A 25,710-nucleotide genomic window follows, 5' to 3' on the forward strand; every position below is an offset into this window, starting at 1 on the left:
GAGGGGTAGGAGAGAGCAAAGTCACAGAAGTTGGGAAGAGGCTCCATGAAGGGGAGAGAGTGGCTAGCATGCAACAGCCTGAATGAGGAGGGGACACCTTGCCTGCCTATCTTCCTGGACCTAGATAGTTCCCCAAGGATTCACAAGGGAAGGGTGAGATAGAAAGTCAGGAATATTGTCATTTCAGATTTTTATTGTTTTGTATGATCTGTATTTTGAAGAACAGAGAATCCTTCTACACTGACATTTATATAAAATATTGTCATCCGTTCCAAATACAGATAAGATAATCCTTTTAGGAAACTTTAACACAAGAGTTGGCCAACATTCTAATGTATGGTGTAGCACCATTGGGAAGGAAGGAGTGGGCAAGACCAATTCCAGTGGCACCCTTCTACTCAGCAAATGTACAGAGCATGACATTGTGATCACAAACACAATCTCCAGACAAAGCAACAAGTACAAAAAAACTTGGCAACACTCCCACTCAAAATAGTGGCACCTCCTAGACTATGTCATTGTAAGAACACAGGATCTAAGATGTCCAAATCACCTATGTCATGAGAGGCGCTGATGTTTGCTGGACTGAACACCGCCCGGCAAGGTCAGTCATGTCCATCAGGATTTCACCAAAACATAGAAAGCAATCCAAATCACACAGACAACAATACAACATCCAAAGACTTAAATCCTCAGTGCACCAAGAGAACTTCCAAACACTCCTCAGTGGAAAAACTGGCCATATGCACACCTGGAAATAACAACACAGGTGTTGAAGACTGGGAAGCCCTAAAATAGACCATCCATGAGGTTTGCAAGGAATCCATCAGCCTTGCTACCTGCCGCCTCAGGACTGGTTTGACAACAACAACATTGAGATTACATCCCTTTCAGGCCAGAAGAGAAAAGCTTTCTGCGACTGGCAAAACCAACCACTATCCCATCAGAAGCAGAGCTCTTTCCATCAGCTCAAAGCTGAAGTTCAAAGGAGGATCTGAGAAATCAAAAACAAATGATGGGAGGACAAAGCAAAAGAAATCCAAACATGCGCTGACAGACATGATATGCAGAACTTTTTTTGTGAGACAAAGACCCTGTATGGACCAAGCTCATGTGGCCTCACACCTCTGAGCCCTGAAGATGGTAGTACCCTTCATAAAGATAACAAATCCATCAAAGAGCGCTGGAATGAACACTACCAAAAGCTTCTAAATCGAGAACTGACTGTGACTGATGACACCATGGACTCCATCCCTCCGCACCCAATCTGGGAAACTCTTGACAATCCACCAACACCTGAGGAGGCCTGCAAAGCAATTAAACAAATGAACAATAAAGCACCAGGTCCTGATGGCATACCAGCTGAAGTACTGAAATTGGGGGGAGAAACACTCAATAACAAGCTGCATTTGCTGCTCCTCAATCTGGCACACCAAAGAAATCCCTTCTGACTTATATAATGGTAACTTTGTCACCATTTTCACAAAGGGAGACAGAGCCGACTGTGTCAACTATCAAGGCATGGCCCTCCTGTCCATCACTGGGAAGATACTTGCTAGAATCTTACTGAATTGCCTGCTCCCTCTTGCAAAGGAAATACTTCCAGTGTGGCTTCAGACCATCGCAAGGCACCACCGACATGATTTTCACAGCCAGGCAGATCCAGGAAATATGTCAAGAACAATATCAGGAGCTGTGCATGGCCTTTCTCTATCTGACCAAAGCCCTGGACTCTGTCAGCCATGAGGCTCAGTAGAAAATCATGTCAGAGTTTTTGGCTGCCTAAGCAAATTTATCAGCATTGTAAGACTCATCCACAACCAGATGACTGCCTCCATCCTGGGCAGTGGCTCTACCTCTGAGCCCTTTGTCATCCGAACTGGGGTAAAGCAAGGCTGTGTAGTGGCACCCCCCCTTTTCTCCATTTTCTTAGCAGCTATGAAAACATTAACCCAAGACTGTCTACCACAGGGCGTTGGCATCCACTACTGGACTGATGGCAACCTCTTCAACCTTTCTTGTCTCCGTGCCAAAACTAAAATATCAGCAACAATAACCAAACTTCAGTATGCAGATGATTGTGCTGTAGTTGCACACTCAAAGGAGGATCTACAAACAGCTTCTCTGAAGCTTACAAAAGCCTAGGGCTCTGAACATCGGCAAAACAAAAGTTCTCCACCAGCCAGTCTCCAGTCAATCATCAGACCCAACAAGGAAGATCTACACTGATGAAGAAGAACTGGAAAATATAGAATACTTTGCCTATGTTGGCAGCCATCTCTCACAGAGGGCAGACATAGATGTCGAGATTTAGCACAGAATCTGCTGCACCAGCTTTGCCTTTGGCAGACTTTTGCCAGGCGTTCAACAATCGCAACATCAGAACACATACTAGTCTTAGTTTATAAAGCAGTGGTAATCCCAACTCTCCCCTACAGCTGTGAAAAAATAAAAAACCTGGAGCACCAGCACTATCTTCAGAAGATCCTCAGCATAAAGTGGGAGGATCATCCCACTAATGTCAGTGTCCTCACAGAAGCCAACATAGAATCATAGAAACATCTTCAGTATTGAGGCCCTGATGACCCAGCACCAACTGATGTGGAGCGGGCAATGTGTGTGCAAGCCTGATGTATGCTTACCAAAACAACTGCTGTACTCCCAACTCACCAAAGAAAGGAAATGGGGAGGCCAAAAGAAATGCTTTAAAGACACCCTCAAGATAAACATCAAGAGATGTGGCATTGACACCACACACTGGGGGCCAGCAGCCCAGGATAGGGATAGCTGGCAAAGACTAGTCAGAAAGGCACGACCACTTTTGAGGAAATTTGCCTTGCCATGGTCACAGAAACACCAGAAAAGAAAGTAAATACAACTGTCATGCAGCAATCATGGCCCAACTCTGTCTTCCAACCCCACCTGCAAAGTGTGCCAACAAGCCTGTGGCTCAAGGAGCAGACTCCTCAGTCACCAAAGGACCCATGAAAAATAAAACCGGTGAAAGATCATCCTCAACCTTGAGGGATCGCCAACCATGATGATTCTCTTGTGCCTTACACTATTACGCATAAAAGAGCGTAAAGGTCTTGGACTGTACAAAGTGTGTGTGCATGCTGACTACTTCCCCACTGCTGTGTGCCCTTGAGAGAACTAACTTATACATCAGAAGCTTCACACCCGTTGGGATGCATTCAAGTATCAGGGAGTTGAAAGGGTAAGCACTGAGCCCAGGGGAGGGCTTAGTGGCTCAAAAGAAGGTTTCAGCACTCAGAGGGAAATGCCAGATAGAAGGCCTGTGCCCTAAGATCGTGCCTAGGGATCCCAAGATTGGGGAGTGGCTAGATTCCAATCAGGCTCCAGGAGCTTGAAATACCCCAGGAATTCAGCACAGGCTTGGATTCCCTTCATACTAGTCCTAGTGGGTTGCCAGGAAGAGGCGCTCTCTAGGAACTGAGCAGCCATGAATCTATATTAGTCCTTAAGGTACTACCATGGAAGGTATTGATCTCTTTGAATAATGTCACAGAATATGCTGCTGTTGCTACTTTGAGTAATGACAACATGATGTTTCCCCCACAAAATACAGCTTTTCAGAACAGTTCGTTAGGTAGGCACTAACAGTCATGAACCACTCCAGACAGCATGACACTTACTTCCCCGGTTACTTACTTCCAAGATTGAGGAGGATGGAGAGAATGAGCCCAGTGGGTTTCCACAGAGGAACATCTCTCTTCCTCCCACCGTTCCCTCCCCCTGAGGGCCAGTCTTATTCCTCCTGCTTTCCATTCCAAGCTCCCCATCCAGGGTGATGTTTATGATTCAGTTCCCCACAAACAGATGCAAATTTCCCATTGGAAGAAAATGCAGCCTGAATCTCTGCAGGGACCCTTTGCTTCTCTTGCTGTCTTTGCCCCCTACTGGATTCAGAGGAAGCAACTCTCAGCAGGGATCATCTAGGAAAAGGAAGGGGCAGAACATTTAAAATATAAATTTAAAAACACCATCAGGGGGCCTGATTTTTCAGATGTGCTGAGTACCAGCAGCTCTTATTTACTCCACATGGAGTTGTAAGTGCCCAGAATCACTGAAAACTGTGCCCCTACATCTTACTATCCCATCTGTCCAGTTGAGGAGAGTATGCAGATGATGTTTTTAGTTCATCCAGTGTTATTCAATAGGAATGACTCCATGCAGCAGAACAATCCCTTGCAGGACACATGGAATTTTAAGACTCCAGGGGTGTGGAGCAAAACTGGTCAGTTATGCACCCCGTGATTCTAACTTTATAGAAAGTAAGTCCGTACACACACAAAGATCTTTTTTAGCTACACTTTAATATTTGACCATGTTACTTTCAATATATAAGCTTAATTTAGGATTTTACCTCTCAGAGGCCATCTGCTTACAATTTAATCTTACACATTAAGCATAAAAGTAAATTACACACAGCTGGTAAAGTAATTCTTGGTTAATTATTAAGCAGATATTGGAAGACAGAAATGAAGAATTTCCTTTCAGTGTAGCAATGATTTTATCTTTCTTTTAAAATCAGGCTACATACCAGTATGTAACTTTTAAAACATTCCCTTTCTTAAAAATGTGTTGATAAAGAATTTTAATCATGTATCAATTCCACAGAGAAAAAAAACTCTCTTATCTGAAGCTGAGACCTGTCAAAGCTAGCTTGAGTTAAATCTGAACTCAAATGCAACTGCTCATCACAATGGAATCACACTGTGCGGAAGGAAGCTGGGTTTCAAATCACCACGGGTTTCTACTTCTAACAGATGTTTGTATCTTACTTCATTAAAAGACATAAAATTGACTTACTGGAAAATAATTAAGTTCAATGAGTTTTGGATTCTAGGGACTTTGGTCTGTCTTTTTTGTTAGCAGTTCCATTTTGAAAGGGAGAGTACTACAGCGTAAACAGACTTGAGATCTCTGTTCCTGTTAAAGGTGAAAGAATTAACTTTGGGTTATTCTGACTCATCTCATATGGAAGTATGGATGGAATTCTGTAACAGTGTGTGTCATTTCTCTCAACATACCAGGCCCAAATAGTGGGACACAATGTGTGTCTAACACCCACAATAGCACATATAAAAATAATTAATGCAGGAAAATTAAAACACAGCTGGATTCCTTCTTGTAGTGTAAATGACTCTTTCAGATTCATAATTCTTTATTTCTAATGCAAAGAATTTTCAGCATTAAAAATGAGGGGATAACAATGTTCTGAGGAATGTTGGGAATAAAATGCCCCTCAAAATGAGTTATAACTGACAGGTGCTGGGGCAGAACTTAATTATTCTAGGTTGTATAAAATGGAACAACTAATTTGTAATACTTTCCCCCAGAGCTGTGATTTTAAATCAAATACCTTTTTGATGACCAACCGTTGTGTTTATATAATTATACATCCAATTTAGTTTTATTTTGTTCCTGTGCCTCTTTCAAAATAAAATTTGAGAAAGCAAGCAAGAGAGAAAGAAGTAGTTTAGCAAATCAGTTATCCCTGAACTAAACTCCTTGCTTTCTGCCATCCCAGAGGTGGTCTGTGTGATTTTAGCGGATGGGAGAGTAAGTAAATTTCTGAAGGCACTAAGAAAAATTAATGAATTTGTATTTTTACTAGAGAAAGGAAATACTAAAGTTTTTATGACTTTTACAATGTTTTCCTGAAATCAGAACATACCTTTGATTTATTGCAAAGCTGTTTCAGTGGAATAATATAGCAGTAAAGCAGTGGGTGCATGGTGAATTTAATCTCTCTCAAAATGCTGGATATCCTGCAAAACAGATTCCAGAATGTTCACTCTTTTGAACATGCTCTATTTCAGGAGCAATTCAAAACTTGGGGTGTCCACACTTCAGCATGAACTTTTATGTCTGACCTCTCACAATCCATAAAATGTACAGCAGCATAACAGTGATATACACCACACCATCTTCATTATCGAAAGCTCTCCCAGAGGCACTACTGTGCTGTGAGAAGATCAGACAAGTCACAATAAAACAGAACAAGAAGTTGCCTTAAATTCTGCGGTAATTCATAATGCCATTGCATTTACAAATAATATCCACCAGGTGGCAGAAGGAAACAAATTACAGTATAAATTAGCAAAACACTTTCTGATCATAATGAATGGGGAGAAAGACATTAAACTCAGTGACAGGTTTCAGAGTGGTAGCCGTGTTAGTCTGTATCAGCAAAAAAAACCAAAACAAAATGAGGAGTACTTGTGGCACCTTAGAGACTAACAAATTTATTTCGGCATAAGCTTTCGTGGGCTAAAACCCATTTCATTGGATGCATGCAGTGGAAAATACAGTAGGAAGATATATATATACACAGAGAACATGAAAAAATGGGTGAACAAACTTTTTATGAAAAGTTTTTATGAAAAAACTTAGTATGCTCTCAACGTTCATATATACAGTGGGCATCTCTGTGTCAGCAGCTAAAACACCATGTCAGTATGAAAAGATCAATAAAGTTGATCTTTAATCAAGATCTACAAGTTAGATGAGCCCTCGGGAGCAACGTAGAATGTTGTTTACTGTTGGAAGATATTGAAGTGGGCTCCTATAAGTATCAGTGGTTATTAATTATATTTTTAATGTTTTACATGTACTGTTTGCAATTATCATGTGTTTGTGAATCTACATGCACACACCTTTTAAAGAAGGCATATATTTCAGATTTGAAATCAGGAAAGCAATTAGACCAGGGGTGGGCAAACTACGGCCCATGGGCTGTATCCATCCTGCGAGCTGTTTTAAGCTGGCCCACAAGCTCCCGCTGGGGTGCCGGGTCGGGGGCTGCACCAGCGGCTCAGCCACACTCTGGCGCTCCAGCCGGGGCACTGGGTTGGGGGCTGCACCACATGGCTCGGTTCCGATCCAGCTGGGGCACTGGGTTGAGTGCCGAACCATGCGGCTCAGCCCCACTACAGCACTCCAGCCAGGGCGCTGGATCGGGGGCCGCACCATGCGGCTCAGCCCCACTCTGGCCAGGATGCAGGGTTGGGGCCCCGGGGGACGCACCATGCAGCTCCCGGAAGCTGCGGCATGGCCCTGCTTCGGCTCCTATGTGCTCCAATGGCCCCCTCCAGTGCTCTAATGGGACCTGCAGAGGCAGTGCCTGCAGTTGGGGCAGTATGCAGAGATGCCTGGCTGTGCCTCCACGTAGGAGCCGGAGAAGGGACGTGCTACTGCTTCCGGGAGCTGCTTGAGGTAAGCATCGCTCAGAGCCTGCACCCCTGAGCCTCTCCCCATGCCCCAATCCCCTGCCCCAGCCCTGATCCCCTCCCGCTCTCCAAACCCCTCAATCCCAGCCCAGGGCACCCTCTTGCACCCCAAACCTCTCATCCCCAGCCCCACCCCAGAGCCCGCACCCCCAACCGGAGCCCTCATCCCCTCCCCCACTCCAACCCCAATTTTGTAAGCATTCATGGCCCGCCATACAATTTCTATTCCCCAATGTGGCCCTTGGGCCAAAATGTTTGCTCACCCCGGATTTAGACCAATGTTTCAAACATGGGTTTTTAAAGTTAAGTCCTTAAATACACAATTTCTACAGGAGCTGTGAGTGCTCAACACCTCTGAATATCAGGCCACCTTTATTTAGGTGCCTAAGCAGGGATTGTAGGGAGGAAATCTGTTCTTTCTCTGTGACTGTTCTGAAGTACTGTCCCAAAGTGATACGTCAATAGAAGAGGTTTTAGAACAAATTGATAAACTAAACAGTAAAAAGTCACCAGCACCAGATGGTATTCACCCAAGGGTTCTGAAGGAAACTCTGATATGAAATGGCAGAACTACTAACTGTGGCCTGTAATCTAACACTGAAATCAGACTTTGAACCAGATGACTGTAAGGTTGCTAATGTAACGCTAATTTTTAAACCGGGCTTCAGAGGTGACCTGGCAATGACAAGCAGGTGAACCTGACTCAGTACCAGCAATGTGGTAGAAACTATAGTAAAGAACAGAATTATCAAATACATAGATGTGATTTCTTGGGGAAGAGTCAATGTGGCTTTTGTAAAGGGAAGTCATGCCTGACCAATCTATCAGAATTCTTTGACAGAGTCAGCAAGCATCTGGACAAGGGTGATACATTTGATACAGTGTACTTGGGTTTTCAGAAAGCCTTTGACAAGGTCCCTCACCAGAGGCTCTTAAGGAAACTAAGTAGCCATACAGAAGGTCCTCTCATGGATCAGTAGCCAATTAAAAGATAGGAAACAAAGGGTAGGAATAAATGGTCAATTTTCGCAATGAAGAGCGGCAAACAGCTTGGTCCCCTAAGGCTCTGTATAGAGACCAGGTTGTTCAACATATGCATTAATAAACTGGAAAAAAGGAGTAAACCCTGAAGTGGCAAAGTTTACAGATGATACAAAGTTATTCAAGATAGTTAAGTCCAAAGCAGACTGCAAAGACCTACAGAGGGGTCTCAGAAAACTGGGTGAGTGGGCAAGAAAATGGCAGATAAAATTCAATGCTGATAAGTTCAAAGTACAATAGAATCTCAGAGTTCTGAACACCAGAGTTACGAACTGACCAGTCAACCACACACCTCATTTGGAACCAGAAGTACTCAATCAGGGAGCAGCAGACACCAAAAAAAAAAAAAAAAAAAAAAAAAAAGAAAGAAAAAGAAAGAAATACTATACAGTATAATACTGTGTTAACCGTAAATTACTAAAAAAAACAAAACAAAGGGAAAGTTTAAAAAAAAAAGATTTGACAAAGTAAGGAAATAGTTTCGGTGCTTGTTTCATTAAATTAAGATGGTTAAAAACATTTTTCTTTTGCATAGTAAAGTTTCAAAGCTGTATTAAGTCAATATTCAGTTGTAAACTTTTGAAAGAAAACACCATAATGTTTTGTTCAGAGTTATGAACAACCTCCATTCCCTAGGTGTTTGTAACTCTGAGATTCTACTGTAATGCACATTAGAAAAAAAATCCCAACGATATTGGGTTCTAAATTAGCTGTTACCACCCAAGAAAGAGATCTTGGCAAAACCATGGATCGTTCTCTGAAAAATTCGGTTCAATCCACAACAATGGTCAAAAAGGCTAATAGTATATTAGAAGTGTTAGGGAAGTGATAGAAAATAAGACAAAATATAATGATGTCACTATGTAAATCCATGGTGCAGCCACCTGGAATACTGTGTCCGTTCTTGTCACTCCATCTCCAAAATGGTATACTGGAACTGGAAAATGTTCAGGGGAGCACAACAAAAATGATCAAGGGTACGGAACAGCTGCCATATGAGGAAGACTAAAAAGATTAGGGCTGTTTCAGGTTAGACAAGAGGTGCCTAAGGGAGGATATGATCAATGTCTATAAAATCGTGAATTGTGTGGAAAAAGTGAATAAAGAAGTGTTATGTAGCCTTCACCACAATACAAAAACCAGTGGGTTACCTGATGAAATTAATAGGCAGCAGGTTTAATACAAACAAGAGGAAATACTTTTTCACACAGTGCAGAATTAACCCTGGAACTCATTGCCATGAGATGTTGTGATGGCCAAAAGTATAACTGGGTTAAAAAAAGAATTAGAATTCATGGAGGATAGGTCCATCAATGACTATTCGCCAAGATGGTCAGGGATGCAACCCAATTTTTGGGGCAACCCTAACCCTCTGACTACCAGAAGTTGGGAGTGGATCATCCCGTAATAGCTCTGTTCTGTACGCTCCCTCTGAAGCTCTGGTACTGGCCACTCTCAGAGACAGGATACTGGGCAAGATGGGCCATTATCTGATCCAGTGTGACAGGTCTTATGTTCTTGTTATTAAGGCATGGAACTAGGATCCAGGAAACCTGAATTAAATTCCTGGCTACAACCTCCTCTGTTACCTTGGGCAAGTCACTTAATTCCGGATGACTGGAAAAAGGCTAATGTAGTGCCAATCTTTAAAAAAGGGAAGAAGGAGGATCCTGGGAACTACAGGCCAGTCAGCCTCACTTCAGTCCCCGGAAAAATCATGGAGCAGGTCCTCAAAGAATCAATCCTGAAGCACTTACATGAGAGGAAAGTGATCAGGAACAGTCAGCATGGATTCACCAAGGGAAGGTCATGCCTGACTAATCTAATCGCCTTCTATGATGAGATTACTGGTTCTGTGGATGAAGGGAAAGCAGTGGATGTATTGTATCTTGACTTTAGCAAAGCTTTTGACACAGTCTCCCACAGTATTCTTGTCAGCAAGTTAAAGAAGTATGGGCTGGATGAATGCACTATAAGGTGGGTAGAAAGTTGGCTAGATTGTCGGTCTCAACGGGTAGTGATCAATGGCTCCATGTCTAGTTGGCAGCCGGTGTCAAGTGGAGTGCCCCAGGGGTCGGTTCTGGGGCCGGTTTTGTTCAATATCTTCATAAATGATCTGGAGGATGGTGTGGATTGCACTCTCAACAAATTTGCGGATGATACTAAACTGGGAGGAGTGGTAGACACGCTGGAGGGCAGGGATAGGATACAGAGGGACCTAGACAAATTGGAGGATTGGGCCAAAAGAAATCTGATGAGGTTCAATAAGGATAAGTGCAGGGTCCTGCACTTAGGACGGAAGAACCCAATGCACAGCTACAGACTAGGGACCGAATGGCTAGGCATCAGTTCTGCGGAAAAGGACGTTAGGGTGACAGTGGACGAGAAGCTGGATATGAGTCAACAGTGTGCCCTTGTTGCCAAGAAGGCCAATGGCATTTTGGGATGTATAAGTAGGGGCATAGCGAGCAGATCGAGGGACGTGATCGTCCCCCTCTATTCAACATTGGTGAGGCCTCATCTGGAGTACTGTGTCCAGTTTTGGGCCCCACACTACAAGAAGGATGTCAATAAATTGGAAAGAGTCCAGCGAAGAGCAACAAAAATGATTAGGGGTCTGGAACACATGACTTATGAGGAGAGGCTGAGGGAACTGGGATTGTTTAGTCTGCAGAAGAGAAGAATGAGGGGGGATTTGATAGCTGCTTTCAACTACCTGAGAGGTGGTTCCAAAGAGGATGGTTCTAGACTATTCTCAGTGGTGGAAGAGGACAGGACAAGGAGTAATGGTCTCAAGTTGCAGTGGGGGAGGTTTAGGTTGGATATTAGGAAAAACTTTTTCACTAGGAGGGTGGTGAAACACTGGAATGCGTTGCCTAGGGAGGTGGTAGAATCTCCTTCCTTAGAACCTTAGAAGTTTTTAAGGTCAGGCTTGACAAAGCCCTGGCTGGGATGATTTAATTGGGGATGGGTCCTGCTTTTGAGCAGTGGGTTGGACTAGATGACCTCCTGAGGTCCCTTCCAACCCTGATATTCTATGATTCTATGATTCTATGGGCTAGATTCACAAAGGAACTTAAGAGTGGTGATGCAGATGTTGCCATACCTAACTTATAAACTCCTAGAAAATTGCTGGGATTGAATTAAATGAGTATGGTGCTTAGGTTCCCTATTCAATGAATGGAGGAAGATAAGTGCCTAAAAATGGAATTCACAAAAACCAGCAAGCTAGGTGGCTCACCACCTAAGATAGTCAATGGGTGATGCCCAGGCAAAGGGTATGTCCTAAGCCTCTGCTTGGGATTCTCATTTGCAAACCCTCTCTTGTGGTTAGATGCCTACACCATTTTTGGAAGAAGCTGGCGAGGAGATGATGGGAGCAAGCACTTCTTCATCAGTGAGCTCTGAGCCCACTTACCAGGTTGGTCCCTGCCAGTGAGTTAGGAGGAAGAACATTTACTTTCCCTGGTTCACGCATATGTAAGGGGACTGTTGTCTGCTTACTAAAACTCAGTGGGTGTGTTTTGGTTGGCTAACTCCCAGTACCAAAAGAAAGAGGAAGGGTCAATGGGAAATCAGGACCCTGAGATTGACAGTCCCCAGGAACAATGGAGAGAGGCCAATGCTCCAGGTCAGCCTGATTGACAGGGCGGGCTGGCTAATCAGGAAGTCAGGATGCCAGGGTCAGACAGAGTGGGGCTGAACTAAGAAGAAAGCAGGGACCCAAGCTGAGCTGCGGAGGAGAGCCATGCCAGCCAAAGGGGCCAGAAAAGTAGCCCAGGAAGCAGGTCAGTGCTGGGAGCAGAGTCACAGAAGCAGCCCTCAGAGCAGACCTGTGCTGGGAGCAGAGCTGCAGCAACCTGAGCCAGAGGGGCCAGAGAAGCAGCCCAGGGAGCTGGAGGCAGAGCAGCAGCAGCAGCCGTGCTGAGACATAGTGGTGGAGCTGGATCTCAGGCAGAATGGAGCAGGAGCTGGTGCTGGGGCTGGAGCAGTCTGGAGCCGGGTGGTGAGCAGCTGGGGAGAGCGAGGGGGGACCCTGGGCACCGGGCCCAGCGCAGGGAGACGCCCCCAGCCAAGATGCCCTGTCGGCCAGATTTGGAGGGGGATCAATAACCCTGATGGGGTGAGGGTGACGCTGGGAAGAAGGGTCCAGCCTGAGAGTGTGTGGCCACCACCAGACAATTGTCTGACCTGGAGCATCCCTGCAGCACAGCCAAGGCCTGAGAAGGAGGCCGAGGACTTATGAGAAACAATCTGAATTTTCCTTATATGCCAGAGACGCTGGTTGTGATGTCCCCGGGCCACAGAGCAGGATGATGTGTTTTCCTTTAACCTTTCCAGTCCCTGGAAAAATCATGGAGCAGGTCCTCAAGGAATCAATTCTGAAGCACTTAGAGGAGAGGAAAGTGATCAGGAACAGTCAGCATGGATTCACCAAGGGCAAGTCATGCCTGACTAATCTAATTGCCTTCTACGATGAGATAACTGGTTCTGTGGATGAAGGGAAAGCAGTGGACATATTGTTCCTTGACTTTAGCAAAGCTTTTGACACTGTCTCCCACAGTATTCTTGCCAGCAAGTTAAAGAAGTATGGGCTGGATGAATGGACTATAAGGTGGATAGAAAGCTGGCTAGTTTATCAGGCTCAACGGGTAGTGATCAATGGCTCCATATCTAGTTGGCAGTCGGTATCAAGTGGAGTGCCCCGAGGGTCGGTCCTGGGGCTGGTTTTGTTCAATATCTTCATAAATGATCTGGAGGATGGTGTGGGTTGCACCGTCAGCAAGTTTGCAGATGACACTAAACTGGGAGGAGTGGTAGATACGCTGGAGAGTAGGGATAGGATACAGAGGGACCTAGACAAATTGGAGAATTGGGCCAAAAGAAATCTGATGAGGTTCAACAAGGACAAGTGCAGAGTCCTGCACTTAGGACGGAAGAATCCCATGCACCGCTACAGACTAGGGACCGAATGGCTAGGCAGCAGTTCTTCAGAAAAGGACCTAGAGGTTACAGTGGACGAGAAGCTGGATATGAGTCAACAGTATGCCCTTGTTGCCAAGAAGGCCAATGGCATTTTGGGCTATATAAGTAGGGGTATTGCCAGCAGATCGAGGGACGTGATCGTTCCCCTCTATTCGACACTGGTGAGGCCTCATCTGGAGTACTGTGTCCAGTTTTGGGCTCCACACTACAAGAAGGATGTGGAAAAATTGGAAAGAGTCCAGCGGAGGGCAACAAAAATGATCAGGGGACTGGAACACATGAGTTATGAGGAGAGGCTGAGGGAATTGGGGATGTTTAGTCTACGGAAGAGAAGAATGAGGGGGGATTTGATAGCTGCTTTCAACTACCTGAAAGGTGGTTCCAAAGAGGATGGCTCTAGACTGTTCTCCGTGGTAGCAGATGACAGAACAAGGAGTAATGATCTCAGGTTGCAGTGGGGGAGGTTTAGGTTGGATATTAGGAAAAACTTTTTCACTAGGAGGGTGGTGAAGCACTGGAATGCGTTACCTAGGGAAGTGGTGGAATCTCCTTCCTTAGAAGTTTTTAAGGTCAGGCTTGACAAAGCCCTGGCTGGGATGATTTAATTGGGGATCGGTCCTGCTTTTAGCAGGGGGTTGGACTAGATGACCTCCTGAGGTCCCTTCTGTCATAAATATAAAGGGAAGGGTAAACCCCTTTGAAATCCCTCCTGGCCAGGGGAAAGCTCCTCTCACCTGTAAAGGGTTAAGAAGCTAAAGGTAACCTCTCTGGCACCTGACCAAAATGACCAATGAGGAGACAAGATACTTTCAAAAGCTGGGAGGAGGGAGAGAAACAAAGGGTCTGTGTCTGTCTGTATGCTGGGTCTTTGCCAGGGATAGACCAGGAATGGAGTCTTAGAACTTTTAGTAAGTAATCTAGCTAGGTATGTGTTAGATTATGATTTCTTTAAATGACTGAGAAAAGAATTGTGCTGAATAGAATAACTATTTCTGTCTGTGTATCTTTTTTGTAACTTAAGGTTTTGCCTAGAGGGGTTCTCTATGTTTTTTGAATCTATTTACCCTGTAAGATATCTACCATCCTGATTTTACAGGGGGGATTTCTTTATTTCTATTTACTTCTATTTTTTATTAAAAGTCTTCTTGTAAAAAACTGAATGCTTTTTCATTGTTCTCAGATCCAAGGGTTTGGGTCTGTGGTCACCTATGCAAATTGGTGAGGCTTTTTATCCAACATTTCCCAGGAAAGGGGGGGGTGCAAGTGTTGGGAGGATTGTTCATTGTTCTTAAGATCCAAGGGTCTGGGTCTGTAGTCACCTAGGCAAATTGGTGAGGCTTTTTTACCAAACCTTGTCCAGGAAGTGGGGTGCAAGGTTTTGGGAAGTATTTTTTGGGGAAAGACGCGTCCAAACAGCTCTTCCCCAGTAACCAGTATTAGTTTGGTGGTGGTAACGGCCATTCCAAGGACAACGGGTGGAATACTTTGTACCTTGGGGAAGTTTTGACCTAAGCTGGTAAAGATAAGCTTAGGAGGTTTTTCATGCAGGTCCCCACATCTGTACCCTAGAGTTCAGAGTGGGGGAGGAACCTTGACACCTTCCAACCCTGATATTCTATGATTCTATGATTCCCATTTTTTGCTTATTTTTTAAAAATTGATTGCTGTTTAATAAATTGTATTTGCTTTGAACTGTATGTAATGGTCAGTGAAGCAGAGAGAGCACCCTGGAGTGGGGAAACCCTAGCCCTTGCCCTAAGTGACCACAACAAGGTTGCGGGTTGAGCTCCCCAGGAATCCTGCACCCAGCCTTGTTGGGGTTACGAGGACTCTGCCACACAGTAGAGTGGAAGGGGAGCCCTAAGGTCAGGCAGGCCTCTGGGTAAAGGAAGTGGGAGCGAGGACTCAGATCCTTTCGCTAGCCCACTTCACCATGGTAGTGTATGAGCCAGGAAAGTTCCCCACAATAGTGGGATCATTCCCCTGCTTACACATACCACTGGGAATTAAGCTTCCAGATGCCTAGATCAAGAAAGCAGTGCACATGCTCAGAGACAGAAACATAGGTGCCCAGGAAACTTTTACTGCAAAAATGTAAGTGCCGAGCAAATGTGGCCAACTAGAGGGTTCGGTGGCAGCTGAGCAGGGGCTGAGCAGGGGCTTTTTGCATCCCAGTGGGGCCTGATTCTGGGACTTAGGTGCCTTAAGTGGCAGTTAGGTGCCTCAGTCCTTTCATGAATCCAGCCCTCTGTGCCTTAGGCCTGGGCTACACTAGGGGGGGATTGATTTAAGTTACGCAACTTCAGCTACGTGAATAACGTAGCTGAAGTCAACGTACTTAGATCTACTTACCGCGGTGTGTGCACTGCGGTAGAAGTCCGTTTTGCATTCCTCTAGTGGAACAAAGTGGATTTAAAACTTTCTGGATGGCATTAAACCAGAGTATCAGTCTCTACACCATTCTCTCCTGTCTTCTCTCCTCTAGGGGGTGTATTGAGGATGGAGCAGGCCACGGCTGGAGTCTGTTGATCCTTAGGCTACCATAATATAGAGATGCCCTTAGGTTGCTCTTAATTATACGGGGAGTTGGATTGGTTCCCAGCTGTCCCTGGTATATGTGGGAGGTGGCATGGAAAGTCAATGTAATCCCCCTTTCTTCCCTGAACCAGGTCCAAAGACTGCATTTGTGCAAATGGAGAGGTTTCCTAAATGTTTCTAACAGATTAAATTAATCAATAGAGAATAGTTTTAAATAAGACTACAAATCTGAGAAACTGAATTAAATGATTTAGTGTTCATTTATTTCTATGTTCATACAGTTTTTGGCCTTTAGTGTGTGTCATGAAGACTGGAAGCATTTGGGGCTCAAGTAGAGATAGGAGAAATTTTAGTGGCCAAACCTCCCTCTCTCTCTCTTTTTTTTTTTTTTTTGTATAACACACAGATTTGGTGACATCCAAACTTTTCATGAGTTTGTGTTGGTTTCACTGAATTGCTCATGTCAACCATTCCCTCCACCCCAATTTTTTGTTTTGAAAAAGTCAAAATGAAACATTTCAGTTTTGGGTTTAAAATGAGTTTTTGATATTTCCTTCAACTTTATTGTAAAAATTAATAATAATAATTAATAAATGCTTGATATCAAAACACAAGTTTTAATTTTGGGTTGAACAACATGTTTGTTCAATCCAAAAGAAAGTTTTTGCTTTTGTTTTTTATTTTTGTTTTGTTTTTACTTTTCAATCTGCCAATCATTTTTGGTTTGACTCAAAATGATTTTTCCCAATTTTTCAGAATTGCCAACAAACCAAAAAATCAGTTATTCACCCATGTCTAGGCTCAAGCCCTTTGTCAAGAGCTCTACTCTAGTTGCATGAAAAGTCTTCAGGCAACTGACTCCAGTCTGCAGGATGCACCATAAGATTAGCGTTTTGTGCATGAATTTAGTATGGCAGATGATATCACAGGAAATAACTGAGGAGATAAATATTTCAGGGGATTATTGCCTTTCACGATTGCATCTGATTGAAGAAATAAAGTGCCTTGAAGACCTCCTTACATATCACCAAAGTATTAAAAATGTAAAGTTTCCCCATAGCCTTTTTACATTTTGAAAATATTTCAGCTTAAAAATAAATGTTGTTCTGATCAGCAAGTAGTCTCAGCTCCAGCTCATAAACCTTATGGAGAAGTAAGCTTGTACTAAAATATTTTCAACCATTTTATAGATTCAGACCTTAGTCAGAGCTCTGTAATCCTGGAAACATTATCACTTATAATTAGACCTCTCACCCTTTGCATGAAATATTGAAACAAAGATTCTTCTTAAGTGTCTTTGAGTGGTTCTCCGTGTAGAGATGAAAGATTCCATAGCATTTTTCATTTTCTTCCCTTATACACCCAGACTGAGATTTTGAAAGGAGTCTAGGGTAGCAGTTCTCAGCCTTTTCCATACTGAGACCACTTTTGCTCTAATGTATTTCCATCCACCCAAATTCTCCTCTTATCGATCCAGGCTCTATTTAGGGCCCTTCCGCCCATTGACCAATATGAGAAGAGCAAGTGGTCAATACCCCCTGATCCCTGTTTGTGATCCCCAGGTTAAATCTTCTAGACTGCTTTGAAAATCTCATCCTTACACCTTTTGTTAGTTTATTCCACACTCCCATCATTCATTCATCCATTTTCTAATGTACTCATGACTATCACCATGGTATATGGAAATTAATCTCACCCTCTGCTCCGTCAGCATGAAAATTATATTCATTTACACCACTACTTACAACACCTCAGAATTTGATCTGTGACATACAGGAAAACATCCATGTTAGAAAAGGATTAATTATTTAAATCACCAAGTTAAACAAGACTTAATAAGGGCTATCTTTGTCACCCTTCACCATTTCTCAAAGCCCGGGTGTAGGTATATGCACTTTACTAAGTGGGCCAAACTATCACAAATTAGTTTCCTTCTAAACATTGATGTTCTTAGAGAGATCCCATTTTTTTTAAGGTTAGACTAGCATTTTCCTAGGCTTTTTGGTACCTATCTCTCCCCAGCTAGAGGAGCTGTTGCAGCAACTGCTGGGAAACCTATGTCTGAATTTATGAATACCAGGGGCAATTGCTTAAAAATAAAATTCACTTCCAGTGCCGAATAGCACAGGTGTGATGGGAACAGACACTTTTCAAATTACCGTTTGAGGTTTTCGTTAGGAAGTTGAGTGAAAGAAATAAACTAGAATGATACAAAAGCAGCATGAACTAAAAACTGGTTAAATTGTACGTCTAAAAATGTAAGTGTAAATGGAGAATCATCATTGCATGGGTGTGCCTCTAGCTGGGATCTAGCTCGCTCAAATAACCATAGTAGGGAAGCCACAGCAGCACAGGATAGCCGCTTGAGTACACACCCAGGGTCCCGGGCAGGTTTGTATTCCATGTTGCTGTGGATTCAGCCTTCCCGCTCTCTTCCACTCTTTCCTTATACTCTTTGTGACCCAGTGTGCCTAGGGCAGCCCTCACTGGAAATGCCAAGGTTAGGGCAGGCTGCAAAAGGGAGAGCAGACGCTCCCAAGACTGGTGGTTAACACTGAAGTAGACTCACCAGCCAATCACCAACTGAGCTCCTGATTCCCCACACTGGTTATCAAGAAGCAAAAAAAGAAATCAACAGCCCCTTTATTTCAGTGGTTCAGCATCAAAGGTCAGGATGACACACTGCATCTTTTAGAAATAAACATGAAAATCTAATGAATGCAGATATGAATGGAATTAAGAGTGAAAAGAAACTTTCCAAACACTTTGATGAGTTTAGTACTTGAGAAACAGAGGATCAGTTCTATAAGAACTTAAGTGATCTGGTCATGGTCTTGCAAATCTTCACAAGCTTTTTTCTCCGTATTCTCCAAGTTCTTCATTTAGGGCCCAAGCCAAAACTCCATGCTGTTTAGCATCTGTGCAACATGCCTCAGGTGGCATGTGACCAGGATTCATCACAAAATTTGGTCTACTTCCCATTGACTTCACTGAGCTTAAAATTAGGGTCCTAGTGGTGGGGGGATTTAGCCATGTGTGGTGTCTGACTGACAACTCTCAGAATTCTCCTTCTTACATCCCATATTTTGGGGATTGTTTATCCAATGGTGTTAGGGCAGCTACATCTGTTCATGCATTTAAATTAAAGTTAAAGACCTTTCTTTTTTGATCCATTTTTAGTGTTTTCCTAATTTATATGCATCACCCGGGTTTGGAATAGTTTATTTAATGCAGTTTGGCCTCTTTTATCTGTCACTGATATTTTTTATGTGTTTTGTTTGACAGCACTTTAAGATGTGCATGTGATGTGCATGAAAACAGCTTTATAAATAAAGATTGATTACTCAGTAAGATTTGCCCAATAAACTATGATCTTCACAAAAGGCTGTGGAAATATTGCATGCTTTTTTAAAATGATAGCATTACGTACCTGGCAACTATGCTGATTTAGTGGATTCTGTAGCAGCTATTGTCTTCTGATACCATGCATGTGGCTTTTGAATTTTGAAGTAACTGAAACTCTGGGCAGGGCTGGTGTCTGTAGCCTCTATTTCCCAGATGCTGGGAATAAGCGACAGGGAATGGATCACTTGATGATTACCTGTTCGGTTCATTCTCTCTGGGGCACCTGGCATAGGCCACTGTCAGAAGACAGGATACTGGGCTGGATGGACCTTTGGTCTGATCCAGTATGGCCATTCTTATGTTCTTCTGTTCTGCAGGCAAACATTTTGCTTAAAAGCTTTTTGTTAGTTTGTTTGTTTTTCCCAGGGGCAGGGACAGAGCAGGGGAAAAATCTTTTCTTTTCTTTTGTTTCTTTTTAAATTAATCATTCTGCTACTGCTGGTACTAATCAGCTTGTTTGATATCAAGCTAAACAGAACAGTGGGAGGGAAACTTTCTCTCTGATTGAAAGAATCATCTGAGGAGAGTCAGTGGGAACCAATGGGATTTATGTAGGAACAGTAGCAAGAGGATTTCAAAGCTGTTGTAACAGTGTGCAAAATGTTTTTGGCAGTTGGGGAAAGTAGTGCGGAGGAGGGGAGAAGGGGATGAGCTGTGAGGGAGGTAAAGAAAGAAAGAAAGGTATGTAGGAAATGAAGATGGGGTGGGTTTACTCCTGGCTGTGAAGTGTAAATAAAGTCCTCTATCTGCAACAAGTTCAACAGTGAAAGGTAGTACAATCTCGTCCCCACTGGGAGACCCACAGACTGAAAAGGGGGTGACATTGGCCAGAGACAGGGCAACGAGGCAATATATTTCTTCACTTCATCCCAACTATAAGCTCTTATGAAGCCTGCAGTTAGGGTGACCAAATAGCAAGTGTGAAAAATCTGGATATGGGGTGAGGTGCCACACGCACCTATCCGAGACAAAGCCCTGAATATCGAGACTGTCCCTATAAAAGTGGGCCATCAGGTCACCCCACTTGCAGCAAAAGAAAAACTTTCCACCTTGATGGAGAGTTGTGATGGAAATAACATTTGCATTCCCTAATGGGAAAACAACTTGACTCAACACATTCAGCCGGCAAATTAGACTGAAAATGAATAGCAATAAGACAAAAATCATGGCCTTTAATATTGCCTCACCATCACCAGTACGGATACAGGATTATGTTCTCACCAATGTAGAAACATTCACATACTTGGGCAGCACCATCAGCCAGGATGGTGGAATAAGCCAAGACATCCGGAACAGAATCAATAAAGCCAGGAACACCTTCAGGAGCTTAAATACAGTCTGGAAATTGTCAAAATGCAACACAAAAACCAAACTCAGCGTTTATCAGAGCTACGTACTTTCAACACTGAATGCTGGGGAATGAGAAAGTATGACATGTCCAAACTGTCTTCATTCCATACCCATGCCTCAGAAAAATCCTTCGTATCTTTTGGTCCAGAACAATTTCAAACCAAGATCTATTGACACCGTGCAGCCAAGAGGATATGAGCACCATCATTGCCAGGAGGCGCTGGAGATGGATTGAGCATGTGCTTCAGATGGAAACTGATTCCATCACCAGTGTAGCACTAAGATGGACACCTGAAGGCAAGCGAAAATGAGGCTGCCTGAAAACAACATGGTGAAGAGCTGTGGAAGCCGAGCTGAAAACCCTGGGGCACAGCTGAACCATTGAAAAACTTGCCAGAAACAGACAGGAGTGAAGGAGCTTCGTTGCTGCCCTAAATGCCAGAGGCATAATGGGAACACGATGATGATGGTCCCTAGCTGGTGAATCATGGTAATGCATAACAGGCCTGACTGGAGCAAGGGGTGAGTCTGGCACAACAAGGTGCCAGCAGATCCTGAGGAGGGAAGAGAATAGGAAATAAAGGTGACATTTCATCTATCTCTTCCTAGTCCCATCAGTGGCTTTCCCCACTCCTCTGTCTCTGTACTGCTGGGTCAACCCTTCCCAAATGTTACTGTTTGTTGCACCAGCTCCATGTCAGGTGGATCCCCTCAAACACATCCCCTCTGCACAGTGGAACCACATGAAAGTAGGCAAAAAGGAGTTTTGCTCTTGCGACCTGTTTGATTTGCAGGCATAGTTGTGAGACTGCTAAAATTATCAAACATAAATCTAGCCAGGGTATTATCATTTATTTTTATTCTAAATGAAACTGGTAGAGCTGCCATTAGTTAAGGCTGTATGACACTTCCCATAATAGGGCTCTGCTTTCTGTTTATATAACTTTAGACACTTTAACCATTTAGGTGAAAATTTTCCAGGGTGCTTGTCTGGCTCAGGCACAATGTTTAATTTTATTAATGATTCATTATTATTATTATTTATTTATTCAGCAAAACAGGTTCAGAAGTTTCTGAGAATGAGATTAAGGAAAATAAATTGTTTTACCCATATTAAAAAAAATTTATAACCACTTTATTAAGCACAGACTTGTCAGAGTTTGGCAACTAAATTTTCTGAAGATTTCATCCGCAATGAGCATGCTCCAGCCAGGGCTAAAAGGGCTGTGGGTCTCGGTAGTACTGGCTTCAGGAAATGAGAGCAGTGACTATATCTCTTGTGCTCTCTCTTTCTGGTGATCAGGCAGCATGGAGGAGGAAGCTGCCTGACATGAATTCAGATGCAATAAAACCTGCATTTGGTGGGAAGTAAGGAAGGAATGGTGGAGGGAGAAGATTGGAAGAAGTCTGGAGGAGGTGGGTGAAGAATGGGAGCTGGAGAAGGGAGACTGGCATTGGCTCGTCAAGGAGATGAAGAGGGGGCAGTGAGATGAGGAGTCTGGAGATGGAGACTGTGACAATGGCTATGGGAAAGATAGGGACTTGGGTGGGAAGGTTCAAAGGGGAGACTAGGACTTAATGAGCAAAGAGACATTGTTTGGGATGAAAGCCCCAAGCACCCAGATTGGAACTCACTAGGTGAAGAGACTGGGATTGGGATAAGAAGTTAGAGAGATGGAGAGTGAGGAGAGACTCGGACAAGGGACCTGTGGTTTGAACAGAGTCAGAACTGGGACAAGGACAGGCTGGAGGGCAGAAGCATAAGGAGTCAGGAGGGTCGGTGTCCATTAGAGCACACTTCCCCCGAGAGCCTGGAATGGACACCAAGATCCCACAGGATTGTTGTAAAAAAATTAATGAATGTCTGTGAGGCACTCAGCAGCTGTAATGATGAGCACCACAGCAATTCCCGTAAGGAAATGAACAACTCTGTATCCAGAGTAAGGTTTGAATATTGTGGAATAAACAAGGGCTGGGACCACACACTGAACAGGGAAGAGAAAACAAAATATTGAATAACTGCTCATTAAGTGAGCCCCACCCATCCTGTGCACTGAATGAGGCAGGAGTGGAAAAAATACCATGTGATCATATAATTAAAGACTGTATCATAATGCATCCACACAGGCACCTGAGTTAAAGTTGCATCAGCAACCTAAACTCTGACATTTCCTAGATTTTGAGTTTCAATTTTGTATCCTTAACCTTCTTTAATATGTGTGTGTGTGTGCGTGTTTGTGTGTGTGTCTAGCACCAGGGGTAAGAATGGCACTTTACTAACAGTTCATACCTGAAAAAGTTTCAGAGTAGCAGCCGTGTTAGTCTGTATTCGCAAAAAGAAAAGGAGTCCTTGTGGCACCTTAGAGACTAACCAATTTATTTGAGCATGAGGTTTCGTGTAGCTCACGAAAGCTCATGCTCAAATAAATTGGTTAGTCTCTAAGGTGCCACAAGGACTCCTTTTCTTTTTTCTGAAAAAGTTTATAATCTATATAGACCACATTTAGATATAGGAAAGACAAGGGAAGGGGAAGATAAAACTTCACTCTGATTAAATGCTAAATAATAACAGTAATAATTAATTAATTAATAATGGCCCCTGTCTTTCTCCTTGTCTCCAGCTAGTTCCAGTTATGAAACAATGGCCCAGATTCTCTGCTGGTGGAAATGGGTGAATCTGCACTGAAATCAAAAGAGCTCCAGTCATTTACACCAGTGGAGTATGTGACATGATATGTCTTGTCTTTCCTCATTGCTCTGGTTTCAATTCGTCTCTTTCATATCTTGGCAGTAATATATCACCTAATGCTGTTGGTGGGACACTGTGTGATCCAACCCATGGCGGCAACATAATATTGAATCATCTGATGCTTGGTCTTTTGTGTATAAGACATTTTTTTTATTTTGACACTAGACCTGCTTTTGTTTGGGCATAATTTAATTTGACAGAATCTGGAGTGGAAGAAGTTAATGTGACAGTTCTCGGGGCACCCAAGTCTATGAGTTACCCTGTTACACCTGCCTCCAGCAAGAGGGAGTCTGCCATGAGGTAACTGGATCAGATCCCTGACACTCTCAGCCTTTCAGTCACTCAAGCTTTCTCCTCTGTGTCACAGTTACTAATTAGATATGTGAGAAAACAGCTTATCAGACAGAAGAAGATTACAGAGTTCAAAGACTGCAATAAAAGACTAGTGGACATGAGAGACAATGCAGATGAAAAGGACAAATCAAACTTTTCCAGCCAGGTTAATGTGCCCATTGAAGTGCTTGTCTTGCCGTTCACACACACACCCAGACAAAACAGGCCCGAACCAGATCATTTGAATCTGGATCTGGACCTGAATTTTCACCAAATGTTGGGAGTGCTGGGATGTATGAGGGGCTTGACCTAACCAAATGTGTATCTTTTTTTTCATTTGTCACTTGAAGTCATGAAAAACATGGAGAAAATAATGAAATATAAAAACTGGGCTCAAGAATAAAACACTTTATCAAATAAATAACATGTCAGACCTTACAGTCCACTGACTGTTTGTAGAGAATGTTAATAGCATCACCTAGGCTACCGTTACTCCCACCAGAAGTCAGGTTTTTTTACAAATACGATCTTTCAGCTATTGCATTAACCTTATACTCCCACACACCAAACTGGAGCTTAAAGGTCACCTTTAATGTGTCCTGTGTTTTCAAAATGGCTATAATTCCAACCTGAAGATTATTTTGTCCAGTAAACCCATTTACTAATCCTGAACTTTAATTCCTTCTTGTTATAATTTATCTTTATTAGAATATTTCTGTTATAATTTAAAGCACTGAGTTTTTATTACTAAATGTTACTATTTCTTATTATCTTTTCTATTGTCTTCCTGCTCCTTCAGTGCACAACGATAAAACCTCTTGATTGGGAAAGGAAGAGGTTTTCTAATGAGTCTAGCACATTCAATAATAGTAGCTGTTCCTGTGAGTAACCACTCTGTACTTTGTAATACTGTATCTTCATGTGTATAACATGAGGAGATGTCAGTGAAATGTAGAAAAAATGACTGTTATATGCCCCAGTACCATTCATGGTTATACACAACAGCAGGGCATTGTGTACGCCTCGTTAGAGCTGCAAATTTTCTTGAAGGAAATGTTTTCCAGCGACAAATGAAGATTTAGCAACACCAAATGTTTTGTGACCTCATGTCAATTTCACGGAATAGTTAGTTTAAGGGGGGGAAAAAAACCCTGAAAATTCAAAAACACCCTAAATCTTTTGTTTTGACATTGTTGAAACAAACCCTTTTGACGTTTCTGTTTGAAATGACATTTTTTTTCCAAAATATGCTTTAATTTTATTATTTAAGAATCCAAAAACATTTAACAATGGTAGCAATTAAAATGAAAAGATTTTGGTTTTTGTTGAAACAAAACATTAAATTAAACGGGAAACAATTTTTTTTCAAATTTTCAACCAAAACTTTTCACTATCTGAATGTTTCTCATTTTCTGGGTGCTCAACATGAGGCACCTGGGGTCAGATATTTGAAGTGCTGAGCACTCACAGCTGCAAGTGAAGTCTATGAGAGCTGTGCTTTGAGCATATACAATGTTATAAAAATGCAAGGTACCCTAACAAATCAAGCCCAAATGTCTCAAGTTGGGTACCTTAATTACACAAGTGTCATAAATATAAGGGGAAGGGTAAACCCCTTTGAAATTCCTCCTGGCCAGGGGAAAGCTCCTCTCACCTGTAAAGGGTTAAGAAGCTAAAGGTAACCTCGCTGGCACCTGACCAAAATGACCAATGAGGAGACAAGATACTTTCAAAAGCTGGGAGGAGGGAGAGAAACAAAGGATCTGGGTCTGTCTGTATGCTGGTCTTTGCCAGGGATAGACCAGGAATGGAGTCTTAGAACTTCTAGTAAGTAATCTAGCTAGGTACGTGTTAGATTATGATTTCTTTAAATGGCTGAGAAAAGAATTGTGCTGAATAGAATAACTATTTCTGTCTGTGTATCTTTTTTGTAACTTAAGGTTTTGCCTAGAGGGGTTCTCTATGTTTTTGAATCTAATTACCCTGTAAGATATCTACCATCCTGATTTTACAGGGGGGATTTCTTTATTTCTATTTACTTCTATTTTCTAT

The 25,710-nt window shown here is 42.9% G+C and overlaps 1 pseudogene; it reads left to right on the top strand.

Moving 5' to 3' along the window:
- The first annotated feature begins 1,064 nt into the window (after window positions 1-1,064).
- The window catches only part of LOC144277952 (zinc finger BED domain-containing protein 5-like), an 85,915-nt pseudogene continuing 61,269 nt past the window's right edge, over window positions 1,065-25,710 (top strand).

Source organism: Eretmochelys imbricata, chromosome 1, assembly GCF_965152235.1.
Source record: "Eretmochelys imbricata isolate rEreImb1 chromosome 1, rEreImb1.hap1, whole genome shotgun sequence".
Lineage (NCBI taxonomy): Eukaryota > Metazoa > Chordata > Testudines > Cheloniidae > Eretmochelys > Eretmochelys imbricata.